This window comes from Chiloscyllium punctatum, unplaced genomic scaffold (genome assembly GCF_047496795.1).
Source record: "Chiloscyllium punctatum isolate Juve2018m unplaced genomic scaffold, sChiPun1.3 scaffold_145, whole genome shotgun sequence".
Lineage (NCBI taxonomy): Eukaryota > Metazoa > Chordata > Chondrichthyes > Orectolobiformes > Hemiscylliidae > Chiloscyllium > Chiloscyllium punctatum.
Window position 1 is genome coordinate 341,766 of NW_027309879.1, and position 12,276 is coordinate 354,041.

Below are 12,276 nucleotides of genomic sequence, written 5' to 3' on the forward strand. Positions count from 1 at the left end.
TAAGACAGCACAGGACTGGATTGATAACTCTGAATTCCCCATGCTGTCTCAGTGCAACATACATTAAAGTAGAGGTGGTGATTGAGTCTGGGGTGTGTCTGTACTGTACTGTGCTCCCCATCCAGCACTGTATCTATATCATGTCTTGTTAGCGATGTTTGGAGCCCTCTCATTGCTCCCTGCTCTGTGCACTCTGAGTGATCTTACCTCACTGCAGGATTTATTGAAGCCTCCACATCTCCCTGCCCTTTGTCTCTCTGGCTGACCAACCATCTTCAATGGGGTGTTGGACGAGACCCCCAGCGATTGGGAGGTCTATTGAGTCAGGAACTTCCTAAATACCTAAAGGAGACACAGAAATAGACAAAATAGAAACTTAGACTGATGCAGTGAGGGTTACACATGGAGAATGGAAATGAGCCCCACAGATATCTGGAAAATCCCACTCCATCCCTGGGTTGTGCTGTTGTGTCTCTCTGGAGTGGAGAATTCTGTTGGCTCAGGATCTGGAGTAACTGGAAGAGCGGGAGGAGCTGACAGAGGCAGCAATTAGACCCACACAGTGAGGGATACCACATGGAGAGAGACTGAGTGATATCACCAGAGTGCAGGAAGACTTCAGGATCACACAGTCATGTTGGAAGAACGGGTTTAGCTTCATGATGCCCTGGTATCAGTGCTCAGGGATGAGGAACCAGTGAGCAGGCGAAGTAATGGCCTAGTGGTATTATTGCTAGAGCATGTGTCCAAAACATCAGCTAATGTTCAGGGGAAGAGGGTTTGAATCCCACATCCGAAATGGTGGAGTTTAAAATTAATAATTTTAAAAATAGTAATTAACAATCCATCAATATATATGAAACCATTGCTGATGTACAAAAATCCAAATACTTGTCCTTTAGATAAGGATATCTACTCATCCTCACGTGGTCTACACGACATACCCACAGCAAAGTGTTTGCCTCCAATTACCCTCTGAAATGGCTGAGCAAGTTACTTAGCTCGAAGGCAGCTAGGGCTGGGCAAGAAAGGCTGGTCAGCCAGAGACACCCACATCCCATACCCGATTTAATAAATAATCCATTAGGATGGTCCCACTGGAACCGTGCTGGGAGCAGTGTCCTGGCCAATCATGTCGGTAGGTTTATGGGATAGGGCTTTAAACTGACACAGAGGATGCTGGGACAGGGTTCAGGTGAAACGAGCTTTCCAAATGCAAAGAGAAAAGGTGAAGTATGGGAGCAGCTGGGAATGTGACTGAAGACAAGCAGAAAGGAACAGGATGGGACAGAGTTTAACTACATCAGGGAATGTACATCAGGGAACAGGTCTGTGACAGGAAATTGTGGGAAAGAGTAAATTATGTTTTTTTTGGAATGGATAATGTCTCTTCAACAAGGTAGATTGATTTGTAACACAGAGATAAAAGAGATTTAGACACCAGAGAGACATGCGTACAGGGCGAACAAAAGGTGGGCATAAATATTCAATGGTTCACCACCTTGTGCAAACTCAGGCAAAATGGGCAACACTAACAATAATGGATAACAAAGGCATTACAGAGAAAGCATTTGACCTCAGATCATGAAGTAGAGTCAGTCTGAATGTAAATTCTGGCTACTACTTGCCAAGGACACAAGCAGCAGAACAGTTTTAGCCACCGAACAGCATTCCGTTGCTCATCACTGCATAAAACAGGAATTCATTGGAATTTTTTAAACAAAGGCATTGTAATAATTTTGGGAAACTTCAATATTCACATAATCTGGGACAGTCACACTGACAACAGTGATATTGGAAGAGGAGTTCAGAAAATTTGTTTTCGGTGTTTTTTTTTAAATAACAAATTGTGCAACTGGCTATGGACATAACTATCTCAGAGTGACCGTTGTGTGATCAAACTTAGTGAATGAGTAATGTCACCTGGAGAGATCCTCAGGGAAATTGTGATAAAGTGCAGTTTAAAGAAATATAAAGTTTTAAAGTGAATCACAGAAAGGATAAGCTACAACTAGAAACAAAAACAGCCAATTACATGGGTTTGAGATGAGAACTGACCATGGCAAAGAGGCGAAACAGACTGAAATATGTGCCTGTATAAGAACAGTTTGAAGGAAGTGTAAATCACTCAACAAAAGAACATTCCATTGAAACAGACAAAATCTCAGCAAGAAATTCCTACCGGCCCCTCATTCAGGACAAAATGGATCATATTAGATTATGAGGCTTAGAAGATCACCAAAAAGTACTTAAAATCCTGAAGTGAGAGAATGTTCTAGGAGTAAGTTTTAAAAGGATTGCAAAGGGTCTGCTCGCAGGAGTTGGACAATGAGAAGAAGAATTAGTGTAAGGGATTAATGTCACAAAAGGAACAGGGAGGGGTGAAGGTGCTGGAGGTGGTGAGAGTGTTATAGAGAGTGGTCAGGGCCTGAACGGTGTTACAAAGTCAGTACGGATTGCTGCAGCTGGAGGGGTTTGCAGAGGTAGGGAGGGACATATGTATTTTTATTTATTCATTCATGGGATGTGGGTATTATGGGTCTCTGCTCACAAAACTCCTTTATAATGGGATTATTGGATTTTTATTAGTACACAGCATTTGATCTACAAATATGATATGATGTTATAGAAAACCATCTCACATACAATCCAGGATTCTATCCGTTACAGCACTGATAGTCAGTGCTGTATCAGTCGGCATGGAGACCACTGTCACACACAGTTACTGTACTGCCCTTACCATAAGTACATTCAGTGTCCTGACTGCAACTATATTGACATTCCCATCACTGTCTGGTGCTTACAAAAGAATTCCTGCTAACGGTTGCTGCTGTTTGCTTATTCTCAGCTCCACTTTTGATATTCAGATCCACATGACTGTCTCATTAATACATTAACCACATTCTTCCTTCACAACATGTTGGCTTTTTGCCTAGTCTGCCTATTGGGACTAGATTGGGTTGGGATATCTGCTCAGCATGAATGGGTTGGACCGAAGGGTCGTTTTCCATGCTGTACATCTCTCTGACTCTATCCCAACAACCCTTCAGTATTCACTTCCCAGCGATGGTCATTCTGCAGCTAAATCTCCGGAATGACGGTTCCATCATATCTGTTCCCTGTCATTCCATCTGCCTTATGGCGAATACAGGGAGTCATTCCTCAGTAGTGGGAGGTTGAACAGATGGGTAGAGGTTACAGAGATAGGCAGGCTTACAGGGACTCGAGGATGTTAGACTTAAACAGAGTTACATCTGGTCAAGAATGTCAGAGGGACAAAGGGGTTTGGAGATTGGAGACATTTACAGAGATAAGGGAGCTGGATTAGATTCTGGAGATAGGGATAGGGATGGATGTAAGGAGAGGCAGGCAGTCTGAGAGGCACAGATGGGGAGTGTGTCCGGGAGAAGTGTATTGTGAATACTAACAGACATATGGAAGATTGTAGTGACTGAAGACGTTTATAGTTATAAGAAGGCTTCACGGTTCTGAAGGTTACAAAGATCGGAAGGCAATAGAGAATGCCAGGTTGCTGGGATGGAGACAGTTACACAGATGGGAAGGGCTGCACAAACTGAAAGAGGTTCTTGTGGTCGGGAGGGATATGGTGTCAGGAATGAGGGTGAAATTTAACAAGATAAAGATCAAAGAATTGGAGAAGGATAAGGAGATTACAATTTTTTCACAGCCAAGGAAGGGTTGTAGGAGCTGGAGAAGATTACATAGATAGGGACTGATGCAGAGGTTAAAGACAAATACATTGACATGGAGGGTGGTATTGGTGGGAGGAGCTCACAGAGATAGACAGGACTGTCAGGGTTTACCAGGATGAAGGAATTTAGTATCTACTGCAGAAGTTTAGGAGTTAGGGTCTTAGGGATTGGAGAACCTGAGAGAGACAGAGAGAATGGTGTGGACTAGAGGAGATTCCAGACAGAGGAAGGATTATCGGGATTGGAGGATATCACAGAGATCACGAAGACAGCATGGGCCAGGATTGATGCCTGCGATCCGCTGTGCTGTCACATTGAGGACCAGTACAGCAGAGGAGAAAGCAGGACCCTCACAAGATGGTGGGAATGAAGTCTAGAATGTTGTGGTTCCTTGCCCAGATCTGTATCTATGTCTGGTCTTCCAGGTCTGAATACAAATGTCTACTACCTCCACCCTGTGCTGTTTACTGTGAGTGATCCTACCGGCTGCAGGATTTACTGAAGGCTCCAGATCTCCCTCTCCATCTCTCTCTGGCTGACCAAGCGTCTTCAATGAGGTGATGGATGAGACAGGAGTTAGGAATATCCTGATTACCTGCATGAGACAGAAATAGACAGAATGGGAAATTAGAGTGATACAATGAGGATAACTCATGCAGAGTGGCACAGAGTCCAGCAGAGATCTCGAAAATCCCAGTCTCCATCCCTGCTGCATCTCTCTGGAGTGGACAATTCTGTTGACTCAGGATCTCAGACCATCTCTAAGAGGGAGAAATGCTGACAGAGGCAGCAAATACACCGACACATCGAGGGATACCACATGGAGAGATACTGAGTGATATCACATTACAAGACACTGCATTAACAGGGAATTGTTTGAATTTGTAACAAAGGCACTGGGATAATTGTGAGGGGATTCAACCTTCCTATCTCATCATCTCTTTGGCGGTGGGTCACAGACGAGGCTGACTCTCTCCCACTCTGGGGTGGTGTGGGTCCTGAGTTGGCTGTTCAGACCGATGTGGCCTTCCACAGACTCTGTTACACTTGAGGCAGAAGGTGGCCATGGGAAGGGGATGGGTGAGGCGCTGGTGTGGTCATGCGCTCCTTGTGCTGTTTTCTCCTGGATTCCTATTTTTCCCCACAGTAAGTCTCGAGGTGTTCGACATCTTCCCAATGCTCCTCCCCACTTCGGATGGTCTTGGCCCAGGACTTATTGGATTGGATTAAGAGATGAAAAAAAACTATCAATTCTGAAGAAGCCAACGTTTAGAAAAGTGGACTCATTTGTTAAAGAGATCGCTGGGGAGTCTCCAAGGGAGGAGTGCAGTAGGAAGAGGAAACATCAGCGTTTAATCAGATGATCAGAACAGGGAGAATTGAAGGTGCTGGAGGTGGTGAGGGTGTTACAGAGAGGGGCAAAGGCCTGAACAGTGTTACAAAGCCAGTACAGATTGCTGCAGCTAGAGCTGTTTGCAGAGGTAGGGATGGACATTTGTATTTTCAATGATTCATTCATGGCCGAAGGATGTCACCGGATGGACCAGCATACATTACCCCACTGCTAATTGCCCAGAAGCAGCTCAGAGTCAGTCATATTGGTGTCGGACTGGAGTCACATGTGAGCCAGAGCAGGCAAGAATGCCAGATGTCCCTCCCTAAAGGACATACATGAATAAGTTGATTTTTACCAGATAATCAACAATGTTTATACAGAGGCCTCACTAATGCCCTGTACAGATACACCATGACATCCCAACTCCTACTCTCAATGCTCTGCCCAATGAATGGGAACCATCCTAAACGCCTGCTTCACCAGACTGCCTACCCGTGATGCTACTTTCAAAAAACTGTGTACCTGTGTCCCTGGGTCACTGATTGACAACAGTACCCAGGGCCCAAACATTAATTGTACACGTCCAGCCTGGTCTGCTTTACCACAATACAACATCTTGCATTTCTCCACCTGTTATTCCTAACCTCACTGGTCCAGCAGTACTGTTGATCCCATTGTACTCTTCGATAACCCTCTTCAATGTACACATTATCACCAATTTCAGTCTCACTCACAAACTTGCTCAACATGACTTCTGTATAATCTACCAAACTGTTTATATAAATGATGCACAACAGTGACCCAGCACCGAACCCCATGGCACACCAGGCCTGCAGTTTGATCAGAAACCCTCTATTAACATGCTCTGTCTCGGACCGTCAATCCTGTTTTGTATCTAGTTAGTGAGCGCTCCCTGGTTGTGTGTGATCTAAACTTACTAACCAGTCTGCCATGCAGAAACTTGTCAAAGGCCTTGCTAAAGTTCATGTGACATCGTCTACTGCTCTGCTTTGATCTATCACTTGTCTACCTCCTTTCCCATGCACAAAGCCATGCTGATGATTGTTAACCTGTCCTTACCTTTCCAAAAGCATGATTATCGTTTCTCACAGAATCTCCTCCAACTACTTACCACCCCTGCATCAGTCTCACTGGTCTGTCGTGGCTGTTGATGATACAACTAGACAATAGACAATAGGTGCAGGAGTAGGCCATTCTGCCCTTCGAGCCTGCACCACCATTCAATATGATCATGGCTGATCATCCTTAATCAGTATCCTGTTCCTGCCTTATCTCCATAACCCTTGATTCCACTATCCTTGAGAGCTCTATCCAACTCTTTCTTAAATGAATCCAGAGACTGGGCCTCCACTGCCCTCTGGGGCAGAGCATTCCACACAGCCACCACTGTCTGGTTAAAGAAGTTTCTCCTCATCTCTGTCCTAAATGGTCTACCCCGTATTTTTAAGCTGTGTCATTTGGTTCAGCACTCACCCATCAGCAGAAACATGTTTCCTGACTCCAGAGCGTCCAATCCTTTAATAATCTTATATGTCTCAATCAGATCCCCTATCAGTCTTCTCAACTCAAGGGTATACAAGCCCAGTCGCTGCAGTCTTTCAGCGTAATATCTCTGGGAGGGGCCCTGCAATTTTCTCCCTCGCTTCTCACAAGGCGCTGAGATACATCTGATCATGTCCCAAGGTGTTATCTAACTTCTTGCATTTTAAGACATCCAGCACCTCCTGTTCTCCAAGGTGAATGCTTTTCAAGACATCCCTATGTATTTTCCCAAGTTCCCGAGCTTCCATGTCTTTCTCCGTAGTAAATCCTAACACAAAATATTTGTTCAGTATCTCCCCCATCAGCAGTGATTCCACACAGACAGCCTCATTGACCTTTCAGGGGCCCTATTCTATCTCGAGCTAATCTTTAGCCCTGGTTGAAACTTGTCAAAATGCTCCTGAAATTCCAAATATACCTCAACCGCAACTACCCTCTCCCACCCTTATCTATTCTGCCATTTAAGGTCACACCAAAATATAGAATCCCTTTTATAAAATCATACATCTCCCATTGTTTCTAAGCATCCAGTTATCATTTATTGTCATATCCTTTATAACACATTCCAGCACGTTCCCGACTTACTGTCAGGCTAACACCATTTGGTTTCAGACTGACTGCTCAAAGGGTTTTGGGAATCCTTGTGTATCAATCTGAAACAGGTAGCTTACAGGATCAGCAGGTCATAGAGAAGGCAAATCAAATGCTGCTATTTATTACAAAGGGAATGGAGTCTAAAAATAGGGAGGCCTTGCTAAAACGATGCAAGGTACAAGTCAGACCACACCTAGATTATAATGAACAGTATGCGTGCACTAAGGAAAGACATTCTTGTGTTGGAGGCAGACCAGGGAAGGTTCACTCGGCTGATCCTGGAGATGGCGGGATTTTCCAATGAGAAGAGGTGGAGTAGATTGCCCTTGAACCGAATGGGATTTTGAAGAATGGGAAAGAAATTGAATGAAACATCCAGGATTCTGAGGGGCTTTGACAGGGTAGATGCCGTGAAGTTAGAAACTAGAACAGTACAGCAGAGTAATAGGCCCTTCGGCCCACCATGGCTGTTCTGACCATGATGCTATTCTAAACTAATCCCATCTGCCTGACCATGGGCGATATCCCTCTATTCTCTGCCTATTCATGTTTCTGTCTAAATGCCCTTCAAATATTTGCTCTTATTGCCACCTCTCCCACCTCCTGAGCAGCTTCTACCCTCTCGGTAAAGACAACTGGTCTCATTCATCTCACTTAAAACTTCTCACTCTCACCTTAAACTGAGGCGCCCTAGTATTTGATATTTCGACATTGGAAGAAGTATTCCAACGATCCACGCCTCTCCTATATACCTGTACCAGGTCACCCTTCAGTCTCGGATATTCTCGCAAAACAATCTAACTGCGTCCAACCTCCTTACAGTAAACACATTCTCATCCAGGCAATATTCTGCCAACCCTCTGTTACACCCTCCCCAAAACCTCCACATCCTTCCTGTGGTGTGTTGATGAGAACGACACGCAACATTCCAAACATGGCCGACTGAAGTTTCATTCAGTCACAACATGACATGCAAACGTCTGTACTCAATACTGTGCCCAATGAAGATAAGCAAACCATACTTCTCCTTTACCACCACATCCTACTGTGTTGTTATCTTCAGGGAGCTACGGATTTGCATCCAAGGTCATCTGTTTATTAATGTTTCCAATTAGTCAATGAGTGTACTTCTCTCTTCCAATTGACTTCATAAATGCATCACTTCACACCTGCCCCGATGAAATTCAATTTGCCACATCTCTCTCCAGCGTTCCAGCTGATCTACATACTGCTGCAACGTTTAACACTCTTCCTCGCTATCCACAATTCCCCGAACTATCCCTAATCATTACATGTCTTTCCAAATGTCGTCTGCAAAGTACTAATCAAACTGCTGACCTTTTCATCTGAATCACAGATATAAATTACACACAGACATCGCAGCACTGATCCTTGTGAAACAGCATTGGCCACAGACGTCCAATTAGAAATTGACCACTCCAAATGCCTCTGTCCACTATCACCAAGAAAATATTGTATCCAACTTACCAACGAGCATGGATTGTGATTTGATCTGCCAGATCTCCCTTGTTATTTGGAAGCTGTCCATTCAAAATGACTCTATATTTTGATTCCTAGATTAAATTGACTGTCTCACTAATGCACTGACTGTGTCCTTTCTTCACAACAAAACGGGACCTTGTTTTTTTTTTGCTGATCCTGCCTAAATCGCTACAACCCTTCAATAATCACATTGCTGTCATGGTGATTCTGCAGTCACCCCTCCACAATAACAGTTCGATCATATCTGTTCCCTTCAGTTAATGCTGTCATTCCATCTGCCTTGTTGCAAATGCATGGCGTGTGTCACCGAGAGAGGGCCTTTGAGGGATGGTTAGAGGACACAGAGTGGGACAGATGTTTGGGGGTGTGACAATGTTGCAGGGTTAAACATAGTTACAGTTGCTACAGAATGTTCGCAGGAGAAAACATTTTGTTATTTGGAGGAAGTTATAGACATAAAGCGTCTTTGATTAGATTCCAGAGATAGGGATGGGTATCGGGTTGTGGATCGTTACATGGACTATGTTGATCAGGGCATAGAAACATTCACAGGATTCCAGGATGTCGTACATTTAACAACAGTTGTGGGATCTGGAGGATATCACAGTGATAGGGAGGATGGTATGGACTGGAGAATATTACAGGGAAAGGGTGGGTAGTATGGACTGGAGAATGTTGCAAGCACATGGAAGATGATATAAACTGGAGAATACTGCAGCAATAGAGAGGAGTATATGGACTGGAGGATGGTGCACGGGCAGGGATGAAGTTGTAGACTGGATACAGTTAGAAGGAGAGATGAATTTATGCACTGGAAGGTATGTCAGAGAGTGTGAGTGGTGTGCATGCTGCAAGATAGGACAGGGATAGGGAAGCTTGTCGTGACAGGAGGAGAGAGTGATAGAATGTCTTGTGAGAGACCAGATTCACTTATGAGCATAGGATGTGCTACAGTGAGCAGAGCCTTTTGCAGATATAAATGAGGATATAATGGCCACAAAGCAGTCACACCTATACATCGGTATATAGGAACTGAAGGAATTGAAGAGATAACACATGCTCGGAGTGTTGTATGCAGTGGAGGAGATTAACCTGATAGGGAAGCTTTTAGAGACTCAACAATGTTTAGAAATAATGGGAGTTGCAATGGTGAGAGCAGGTTTCAACAATTCGGAGGATATAGACCTGAAGGAGCTTTGACAGATAGCGATGGTACAGTAAAGGGAATTATAGTGGCTTCCCTTTCATAAGCAATCCATAAGCACTTAAAACAGCCTGTTTAACATGTGCATTATCTCTCGCCCATTCATCAGACAGCGCTGCAAATATTTCACTAGCTCTACCTACCAGCTTAGACTGTACTAGCATTACCCAGAAGACCTCGGGCCACTCTATCTGTCTATGCAATTATTCAAATGAAATACAGAGTTCCTTGATAGTCGAGTCACAGGTAGTTAGGATAGCGAAGGCGGTGCTTGGTATACATTCCTTTACTGGTCAGAGTATTGAGTACAGGAGTTGGGAGGTCATGTTGCAGCTGTAAAAGACAGTGGTTAGGCCACTTTTGGAATGCTGCATGCAACTCTGTTCTACTTCCGATCGGAAGGATTTTGTGAAACTTGAAAAGGTCCAGAAAACATTTACAAGAATGTTCCCAGGGGTGAGCGATAGGGAGAGTTTGAACAGGTGATGGTTGTTTTTCCTGGAGAGTCGGAGGCTGAGGGTGACCTTATAGAGGTTTATAAAATCAAGAGGGGCATGGATAGGGTAAAGAGACAAAGTCTTTCTCCTGGGGTGTTCGAGTCCAGAATTATAGGGCAAGGTTTAGGGTGAGAGTAGAAAGATATAAAAGATAAAAAGGGGCAACTTTTTCACGCAGAGGATAGTACATATATGGAATGAGCTGCCAGAGGAAGTTGTGGAGGCGAGTACAACTGCAACAGTTAAAAGGCATCTGGATTGGTTTAGGAAGGGTTTAGAGGGAGATGGGCCGGGTGCTAGCAGGTGGGACTACATTGGGTTGGGATATCTGGTCTGCAGAATGGGACCATGAATGGGTTGTGGAACCTGGAGGATGTTATGATGTGAACCACAGGAAATGTTTGATTGGATCTTTCAGCCAATCTTACAGATTGTACAATTGCAACATTTAAGAAGCATTTGGATGGATATATGAATAGAAAGGGTTTGGAGAGAGATAGGCCAGGTACTGGCAGGTGGGACTAGATTGGGTTGGAATATCCTGTTGGCATGGCTGGGTTGGAATGAAGGGTCTGTTTCCATGCTGACCATCTCTCTGACTGTAAGATCGGCTGAATAGTCCAATGAAAAATTACCTGTGGTTCAAATCATAATATCCTCCAGGTTCCACAAGCCATCCCCTGTCCCATCCTGCAGGTTCAATGAATCCCGGAACCTCTAGCCTTCTGCAAGTCCCACGTCCCTTCCAACATTTGTACCATCCTCCAGGTTCTGCAGCCCTTCATACCTCGTAACATGGCCCAGACTCTCCAACTCCTCCTTCCTCTGCAATGTTCCCCAGAAGGGCACTGGAGGATGGTGGCGGTTACAGAGATATGGAGGGACATCAGGATGGGAGGAGTTTGCAGACATTAGGAATATATGGACTTGAGAAGGTTTCACAGTTTATGAGTGTTGGAGGGACTGGAGGAACTTACAAAGATAGGGATAGTTTTAGATTGGAGGATTCTGTAGAAAACCTTCACGTAAATAAAAGCAGGATTCTCTGCAGCGTGCAGGAACAAAGGGACCCTGTGTCCCTCAGGTTCCCACCCAAGTTGACAGGCTGTTAAGAAGGCGGATGGTGTGTTGGCTTTCATTAGCAGGGGGATTGAATTTAAGAGATGTGAGATTTTGCTGCAGCTCTACAGAACCCCAGTTAGACGACACTTTGAATATTGTGAACAGTTCTGTTCGCTTCATTATAGGAAGGATGTGGAAGCTTTAAAGACAGTGCAGAGGAGATTGAGCAGGAAGCTGCCTGGACTGGAGGGCATGCCCATAGAAGGTAGGTTGTGGAAGTTAGGGCTTTTCTGATCACAGCGAAGGAGGAAGAATGGTGACTTGATAGAGGTGTACAAGGGAATGAGAGGCATAGATAGAGTGGATAACCAGAGACTACTTCACATGGCAAAATGGCTATCACAAGGGGACATAAGTTTCAGGTAATTGGCAGAAGGTTTAGTTTAGATATCAGAGGGATATGGGCCAAGTGCTGGCAGGTAGGACGAGATTGGGTTGGGATATCCTGTCGGCATGGACGGGACTGGTACGTTATTTACACAGAGTGTGGTGGGTGCGTGGAATGGACTGCCAGCCATGGTAGTAGATTCAGACACATTACAGACATCTAAGCAACTCTTGGATAGGCACATCAATGATAGTAATATGTAGGTTCGTTTCATCTTCAGAGTAAGATAAAAGGCAAGCACAATATTGAGGGCAGAAGGGCGTGTACTGGAATATGCTATTCCATGTTCAAAATAGCCAGGGTTATGATGGCAGCAAGAGGTTTCGGGAAGCGGGAGAGGATGCGATCTGAATGAA

General features: G+C 44.5%; 1 long non-coding RNA gene across 1 annotated transcript in view; it reads right to left on the reverse strand.

Annotated features, from left to right (window-relative positions):
- Nucleotides 1-217: 217 nt before the first annotated feature.
- The window catches only part of LOC140471661 (uncharacterized), a 75,258-nt gene continuing 63,199 nt past the window's right edge, over nucleotides 218-12,276 (reverse strand). The window contains exons 4-5 of the long non-coding RNA XR_011957150.1: nucleotides 4,197-4,308; nucleotides 218-342 (exon numbers count right to left, since the gene is read on the reverse strand). This is a non-coding gene — a long non-coding RNA (uncharacterized lncRNA). The remainder of the gene's footprint in view (nucleotides 343-4,196; nucleotides 4,309-12,276) is intronic.